At 42.6% G+C, this 9,076-nt stretch overlaps 1 long non-coding RNA gene across 1 annotated transcript; it reads right to left on the bottom strand.

The window, feature by feature from the left end:
• Positions 1-784: 784 nt before the first annotated feature.
• LOC121665595 lies at positions 785-8,964 on the bottom strand. Its single transcript, XR_006016421.1, has 2 exons — positions 8,231-8,964; positions 785-7,391 (listed from the first exon to the last, which is right to left on the bottom strand). It is a non-coding gene; the product is annotated as an uncharacterized LOC121665595 (long non-coding RNA).
• Between the last annotated feature and the right edge of the window lie 112 nt (positions 8,965-9,076).

The raw sequence follows: 9,076 nt of genomic DNA, 5'->3' as shown, positions 1-9,076 counted from the left end.
AGGATTGAGGAAGAGTGAGGGGTTGGGTGTGGATTAAAATGCCAAGCCCTCCCTTAAACCGAAACTTAGGTGTACAAATCCCGAGCTCTTCCTCTTTAAAATATTTACGTCAAATTTCTCTTACCAAAATTGTTGCTGAATTAACAGAAAGGAAAATGCCAGCATGGTTTGGTTTGGTTTGGTTTGGTTTGGTTTGGTTTATTTCTGGGCTAAAGATCTGGAACGAGTAGTAAGTTAGAAGAATGTTCTGCAGTAAATGCAGTGTTTGACAGATGTGCTTCTTTCAGAGCAGACGAGAAGTTTCCTCTACTAACTAAAGCTTATGCAAAGTGTAAATAAGGATCTGCTACTTGGTTCCTTCCATCAGGGTGTACAAACCAGAAACATTACTAGGAGATTTCATGAAACCCATGCAGGCTTTGTGGTGTATTTTCCACACTGATGAACCGATTTACCAACAAAAGGGCTAGGTGTGGAAAAAAGAAAAATAAAACCCACAAAACCAACCAATCAATCAAAATAATAAAAACAACTCACAAAAACCAACACCAAAAAATGAGGCAAAAGGAAAAAAACCATTACACCAACAGGAAAAGAAACACTGCAAACCAAATCCCCCAACAGCACTTGACTATGGCCACACAGGGACAGGGGGGCTGTGCCTCAGCACAGCTCTTGGAAGTAGCAACAAAGCAGCTTCCTCTTATTCCTGTTAGAGTGGCTAGCAGCAGCTCTCTCATGAAGGAAATAATTTATTCATTTTTGCATCTTTCTGGTGCAAGTGTTTTGCTGAACCTGAGACTGGGGTTTGTTTGGTTTTTTTTTTTCCCACTAGGTGAAGCAATTGAGAGTGTCAGGTACTGGTTCAGTACAAATTCTTCTATGACAGGAATCAAACCACAGCAGTCAGTGTTTTTACATTTCCAAATCTTCCCTTTGCCATTCTGATTGTTAAAAGCTTTTTATGGCCTTCTGACTGCCATGTTCCCAAGGCTGTGTTCAACAGTGCCTTGTTTCCATTTGTTTCACCATTTCATTTCACTGCTATATCCCTATAGCAGATGCAAAGGCTACTTTAGTAATTAAAAAGGCAGTATTTCTTCCTCCTAAATTAAGGAAGTAAGAGTAGGAAATTCCAGTGATCCCCTAGACAGAGTATGCCATCTGCGCATTCTCCTTTGATGTACAGTAAATTTAAATTGCAGCTTTCCTGGTGGCTTTCTGATCTGAACTATACTGAATGCTTAGACTTCAATCCAGCCAGTAATTAATGGGAAGCTTCCAGCTTGCTCCTGAAGGGCTCTGCTTGAGGCAGAGTGCTCAGCCCCAGGCCCGTGGAAGCTTTTGGCAAAGGGAGCAGTTTGTATGTAACACTCACTGCAGCTACTGGGATTCTGTGAAACTCCATGGAGCGGCCTTGCCTAAGGTAGCCTGGTCTGACAAGTATTTATAGGAAAAAAAGTTTTACTAAGATGATGATATTTCACTTACACACCTCTTTCTGATCATTCTGGAAGCACACAGATGAAGACAATGCCATGCTTCACCGTGTAGATTTTATTAAAACTGCACTACAAAAATAACCGCTCTAAATGTACAAACAACTTTGTTAGCCCCACATGTTTTTTAGCTAGAAAAAGAATGTTTGTCTTGAGGGGTTAACTAATACTTAAATATCATAATATAAATATAAAAATAATTTGTTTTATAAAAGCTAGGGAAAAAATAAGTGGACTTATGAGAGCGTGCACTTGAAAGCCTTTCAAAGCAGACATGCTCTTATTCAGCAGAACCAGAATAATAACACGCTAGATAAAAACTCTAATTAGGGTACAACAAGCAGGTCCTAGGGGAAAATAAAGCCATTTATAGTTGTGTCTTAAATGAAGCAGAGCTGCAAAGTAAATTTTATAGACACTCTGCACTGGAAAGAATTTAGCCACTAGTATATACCCTTATGTTTTGCTGTTTGGCTTAAAATAGTGTCCTCTCATTCTCTTATCCTTCTCCTTTTAAATAAGACCTGACTCCAATCTCTAGGCTGGCCTTGGCACAATATATTAAGTGTAGATGTACACATCAGATATTAATGATTGTTTGAGCTCTTCTATTTAGTGGGTGAAGTCCACTTCATTCCCATATGAAATTGGTTATCCTTTTCTGTGATTTACACAAAGCCTTAGTGATAAGTGAGCTGCTGTAATTCAAGTCAATAAATCTCCAGAAGACTTGTTTAAAGTTATCAAAGAAAATTCTTTTTGCAGCAGAGAAGCTTCTTCCCACCTATGAAATTCTGCCAGAGGAGAAGTAGATGTAGATGTAGATGTAGATATAGATGTAGATGTAGATGTAGAAGGAGACTAGCATTAAAAGATAGAGTTGAAACACAGAGAAAGAAGAAAAAAAAGCCACTCAAATAAAACAGGAGTCTGTTACAACATACAACTCCTCAGAGTTTGGGAAATATATAGCTTTATATAAATGGAAATTATGGTGATGAAGCCTCTTGTATCAACCTTAGTCCTTACAGTTGTGTACACATAGTTTTGAGAGCAGAATAAGTCCAGGTAGATATTCTTACTGCTGATCTTACCAATACGGAATAAATACGCAGTACCTGGATATCAGTGGGACTGTTGGTGAGACAAGGGTCCAAATTGCCTGGTCATGGGGTAGAAGAAGAAAAACAAGTGGCTTTGCTGTGAGTCTCTTAGAAGCCAAGGCTGGCCTCTGGTTACATCTGAAGAAAGCCAGAAGACCTTCTGTTGTGCTGCCCCATTAGAATATGTTACTGCAGGGACACTGCAGCTGTGTAGGCATGTGCCAGATATTTGGGGTCCCTAGCACTGGCATCCCAGTGGCACAGCATTTTCAACAACTTTTAAGGGCATTTTAAACTTCAGGTACTTGTTGCCTATATAAGTATACATTGTCTTTTATTGGAAGGCAGTATTAGGTGTTTTTGAAGGTGACAAGAAGCTTACACCTGGAACTAAAATGAGTATTATCCTATGTATTCAGCAAAACTATTGCAACCTGGTGATTTTATACAAGCCTGCCTCAAAGTAAATTAGTGAAAACATTTAAAATGAGAGTCAGCACAGTTATGTGGCAGGAGCTCAGTTTCAGTATAATTGTTAATGAGTTTGCAAAAATGAAGCTTACTTTTAAAATGAATGTGAATTATCCCTCACCTCAGAGCCTGCTGTGGATAGAACAATGTCCCAGTGAAGTTGGAATTGCAGTGCCATGTAGGCATTTCCTGATCAGACCCCAGTGTGAGTGGCAGATGCCATTTCAGTGAGGGAAAAACAGGCTTTATGTACTCCTTACCTCTCAGAGAGTGTAATTTCCTTGCTTACATATTGAAAATAAGATCCAGATCTCTGACTGGCAGAAGTGTGCTACATGAATGTCTGAAAGTGGGAAAGGCTGATGTTAAGCTAGTTCCAAAGTTCTCTTCTGCTGGAACTGACTGGCCCTGACCTAGCTTTCAAGCTGTTCTGAATTGTATAACCTGTTTTCATTCCTTCTCTGGTTTTGACATATGGGGATCACCTGAATGGAGCTGTACCTCTAGCATTTCTGTACAGAAGGTAGCGAGTTGAGTATGTTTCCTTTGTCTGCTGCAATCAATTTAGCCTCATAGTATGAACATTTCTGATAGGAAGATGGAAGAACTGCTGCAGAAACTAGAAAGTGTTTGTAGGACTTCATAGAAATGGCAAATGGTGAGAAACAATTAGCTCACATGAAAGAATGCTGTGGTCTTGAAACCACTTTGAGAAGATCATCAGTAAAAGGCGTCATGCGTGAAAGTCTTACAGAGCTCTTGGCTAAGACACCCAACAGTGTGGATCAAACCACTGCACTTCTAATATAAAAGTGGGAAATGACTTATGGAAACACGAACCAGAAATAATGCCTATGGAAATAAGTAAGACCACCTAATTTTTTAGCAATAATTTCTAAATAGAAATGTCCTCCTTAATTCCAGATGCTCTTACAGCATAGAAAAATAAATTCCAAAACTGAAACTAAACCCACCATTCTAACTGACTATGTAGGACACATAAACAGAAAGAAATATAAATATAAACCTGAATCAGGTATCTCAAATATCTTCTCAGTATACCTTCTCCTTTTTGCAAAAGTCTTTACTCAAAGCAGTCCACATCTGCATCTAGGGAGAACATATAAGAACAGCTTCAAAAATCACGTGAAATTCCCCATGTTGTCAGAAAGAGCTATTGCTAAGATGTCTGATCTATATGGATTTGTATAGAAACTAACCAACCTATATGTGCTTACAGCTCCAATGCATGTAAGAAAAAGAAAACACCAAGTTTTCATATATAAAAATGCTGCAGACTTCTAGAAAATAAACCAAAATGTTAACAGTACAGTATCATTTGCAGTTAAGAGTCACAGCATCATCTAGTGGTCAAATATGAAAAGGAGAACTCTTAGTGGATTATACATTGGCTTTGTATTTTATTCAGACAGAGAAATTAAAAGCATAAGGAAAATGGCTGCTTATGCTCAGGAAAGCATTCAGCTGATTTAAAGCCTTCTTTAAATATCAACTTTCTCTTCTAGCAAAAAATCATTTTGCGATCTCTGAGGTTGTATGTATGCTTAGGTAGTTGTGGTGGGTTGGCCTTGTCTGGGTGCCAGGTGCCCACCAAAGCTCCTCTCTCCCTGCCCTCCTCAGCTGGACGGGAAACAGGAAATGTAACAAAAGGCTCATGGGCTGAGATACGGATGGGGAGCAACTGTTTTGGGCAAAACTGGTGGAGTCCATCTTGGGGCCAGCTGGCACTGCCTCTTCTAGAAGGGGAAACTTCCAGCAGCTTCTCACAGAAGCCACCCCTATAACCCCCTTGTTACCAGCACCTTGCCACACAAAGTCTGTGCAATAGGACCTGACAAAATACAGCTCGCCCACGCCTGGAGTCTCTGTAACATGGACACCATTCCAGCAGTAACAGACAGTATCCTGCCAGCCTTACCAGTGTCTTTTGCTGCCTTGGTTCTAATGCTACTTTGTTACACCACACTACTGATATGAATATGAAGACAGTTACTGAACTGCCACCATGAAAATCAAATTTTACCCAGTAGTGTTGCTATTTGTGTCTTAAAACTGCTTTGGTGGTTTTCTTTTCTACCTTAGTAATCAAAACATTTTGGCCTGAGGCTTCCAAAACTCTTAACAAACAAACACCTTGCTAGGCTTGTGTAACTCACAAGCAATTAGGCAGGACAAATATCCTTTGGGAACTGAGTTTGAATAACATCTAATATTGCCTATGACTCAAATATTTTTGATCTACAGAGTTGTTATTGCAACAATGACCTGGTAATATTGGATGTTGGCCTGCAGGCCAGTAAATACAGTATTGCCATTATTAATAAAGAGCCACAGGCTTTCAAAGCCTCCAGACTGAGCGATGTCAGATTTGTTTTGCTTGAACTCATCTAGGCTTGTCTGGAACTCTGTCTTAACTTGTTTAGATATAGCATCAATTTTTCTCATGAGCTGGCTATGCCAAATTTCATTTACTTTTTACCTCTGTGCTGAAAACCAGATTTGATCTAAGCTGTAGTAACAAGTAGTCATTCTGTGAAGAATGAAATATTTATCACTAATGCAGAAATACAGGCCTAGTATGACAGCAGAGACCCTGGAATCAATGATGTATATGGAGCCACACCTGCATGCAAACATACAAGAGTAGTTTAGAAGCTTTGCAGAAACTGGAGTGCTACACAGCATTTGGAACCTGCATTTTGATTCTATTAAGGAAAAGTAAAAGCAGACTCCACTTGGAGAACCACTCAAACAGCCCTGGCTGTACAACCTGCAGTTCTGCAAGTCACTGTTTGTATAGTTACAGATCAGACTGTTGTTCTTACCAACTCAATAAATTTTAACTGGAATTTGAATTTTTGCCTTCATGAAGTTACACACACTTACACAAATATAGTCACTTTCAAAAAGGGGGGAAAAAAATCACTAGGAGGTTAATCAAGGTGTGGAAAAGCTTGTCTGTGCAAGTTATGGAATCTTCACCCTTAGGGCCTTTTGACACCAGGCTGGAGAAAGTCCTGAATGATGTGGTTGGATTTCAGTATTGGCCATGCTTTGAGTAGGAGACGGCACTAGAGATTGCTGCAAAAGGATCTCCCTCCTTTCTGACCCGAATGAGTCTGTAGTTCTGACTCATACTGGTAGTACTAAACTGTTGTAGTGAGGGTGACTGCAGCCACTGTGACCCCAGAGGGAACAACAGAATCCAAAGCCTGGTGGTCGGGCACTGACGTTTAAGATAAACTCCGCAGTGAGGGCAAGTCCCCATAATCCTTTGTTTCCTTGATTTGCTTGTTACAAGTTGATTGGCTACTGTTCTCCCCTCCTGGTTTTATGTATAAGTGCATGAATATTTATCTCCTTAGCTGATGATGTATTGGTTCTGGAAAGTTCTGTGTTATTCGATGCCCCATTGGTTGTTCCCTGTTACCCCTCCTATGAGCACTCCTCATTGGTTAATTCCCTGTGGACTCCTCCCTCCTCACTCTTCCCTATTGGTTGTCGCCTTTATCCCCACGCCTATTCCTTTGAGTATAAAATCCCTGGACCCGCTTGTGTTTCTTGTTCTTCGTCCCTGGACTCTGCACTGTGCTGGAAGAAACTCAGACCTGTGGAATCCATATGAAGAACCCCCCTCTCTCTTTCACCTCTGCCGACATGCTTGCCATCTAACCTGGGGCTCGCTCCTTAGGGCTGAGGGGCACGTCCTTCCCTGCTGAAAGCCGCCCACCAGGGGCTGTCTGCGGTGACGCCTGCCAACCTCCAGGCTTGTCACAGACAGCGTCGCGCTAAACTGCTTGCATTCAATCTCTGTATAAGAAAAGAACTTCTAAGACGAGGATTTCGACACAAAAACATGACGCATAGGTGTTGAGGAACTCTACTGTTCAAGACTCTACAAATTTAATATCTTGGAAAGTAGAAAAGATAACATATTGTTCATATATTTTGTATGTAGACATGATGGCGAGAGAAAGTGAACTTTTTTTACATTTGGTGTCTTAGAAAAAACACATGCACATTTTTTATCAGCTTGACTTGCTTGGTTACTATGTTAAACCTCTGCTCTAGAGATGTTCAGCTTCAGCAGTATGGTTTAACAGGGTGAAGAGACTTCAAAAGAGTTTTTCTCTTTTTTTGAGGGAGATTCTGTGGTAGGAGGAACAGGTGGGATGAAGAGCCATGAGATACTAGTTACTTCACATGAAGCAGTTCTTGTCAATTGTTCAGTGTAATTAAAGAGTACATATTTTCTTCAGCCTTCTCTGACCAGAACTGGGAACAGTGTTTCTTAGTTCTGAGGAGAAAACATATAAGTTATTATTTCACCATCTGGTGAATGATGTACAGATTAATAACTGGAATGTACTAGACCACTAAGAGGGAAACAGAAAGGTTTGCTTTGCCTACAAGTTTCACAGATCTGCTGCATAAAAAGTTCTCTGAAGTCATGACCCAGGAGTGAAGTGCAAGTCAGGCCAATTTAAACAGGATGCAGCAGCACAGCCACCACAGGCTTGCTTTTACAATTGTTATCTTCCCATCTGCTACAATTGCATGTTGACCAGCATATCCCAGAAAATCTTCTGGACTGTATACAAACCACAAGCCACACACAGAACTGGCTAGGCTGGCCAGTGTTACTTTTAAAGTTTCAACAGCCTGAGAAAAAACCCCAGTACTGCTGGTGTTATCAAGAGAGAAAATACACTGCTCTATTTGCACATTGTGTCAATTATTCCACCTTCCCCATTCATAGGTATTTCCTAGCTTATACTTATGGCAGCAACAAAAATGCAGTAACAGACCCTGTAAGAAATTGCTCCTACATTTCTGGTTTTCTCATCGATCCCTTTAGAAGATCCTTTTTTACCCAGCTCCTTCTGAAACTCATTTGGATGAATTTGGATTGTCATCTGATCGACCTAATGAGACCACTATGACCGCCCACAGTGGCCAGACTGTCAGTGTTCAGTCACCAAATATGCATGGCCTAAGACCCTTGAGGTGCACTGTGCACACAGTGCCAGGTCTCTCATGACCCTTCAGGAAAATTGAAGGGGCCTTGAAAACTTTATGGACTGAAGGCCTTGATTTTTCTGTGGAGAGCCGTGAGAAACACCCAACCCTACTCACCAGGTACCAAGCATGTTTTCTCTGTGGTTGGCTCCAGCGCACCCCAGCCCAGTGCCAGATCCTGGGTGTCCCTGTGTGCTCCAGCGACTCAGAGCCAGGGCAAGTCCTGCAGGCTCTGCACTGCAGCATCAGGCGCTGTGGCTCTGTGGAACCCACAGCCAGTGGCAATAGTGACACAGGCAGGCGTGGCTTTTGCCAGCCAGCAAACAGCTAATTAGGTGTGGTAAGCGCTGAGATTTCATCAGCCGAGGTTGGGGATTTCACCCTCTTTTGAGATCACAGCCTATGTCCTTCAGAACAAGGCAGGCTTTGGAGCCGCCTGTGTGGCTGCAGTGGTAGGTGGCAGGAGTCTGTCCATCCTCACTGCTGACGCTGCATCATCCCGTTACAGGTTGTAATTACGGCTGTTTCCCCTGGCCAGGCACAGCTGCTGCCCCGAGGCGGCAGGTTAATGCCTGTGCCAGCCACGACACAGCGCCTCGCTATTCAGGTGAGGGAAGGAGGGAGGGAGGGAGAAGTCTCTTCAGCTAAAGGCTGAGGAGAGGGCACTTTTGAAAGCAACACTTATTAGGACTTGGTCTGAAGACAAGCTCCTAAGCGTTAAAGGGGAAGGGGAGGGTCCCGTCTCCCTTGGGAGCATCACTGCGCGCTTCCCAAGGCGGACTCCGTGCAGAGGAGCCGCTCCCGCCGCAGCCCGCTTCCCGCCGTCTCCGCCGGGCACCAGTCTCGCGAGACCTGAGGCAGCGGCTCTCGCCTCGGTTCTCGCGCGATTTGCGCCCTGGTGCTGGCGGCGCGCGGCGGTTCCCGTGCCCGGCCCGGCGATGGCGGCGCCGGGCTCTGAGGAGC

This window comes from Corvus kubaryi, unplaced genomic scaffold (genome assembly GCF_017639235.1).
Source record: "Corvus kubaryi isolate FWS band 111438036 unplaced genomic scaffold, C.kubaryi_AGA036_p1.0 37334, whole genome shotgun sequence".
Taxonomy (NCBI): Eukaryota; Metazoa; Chordata; class Aves; order Passeriformes; family Corvidae; genus Corvus; species Corvus kubaryi.
This window is presented reverse-complemented; position numbering and strand designations above follow the sequence as displayed.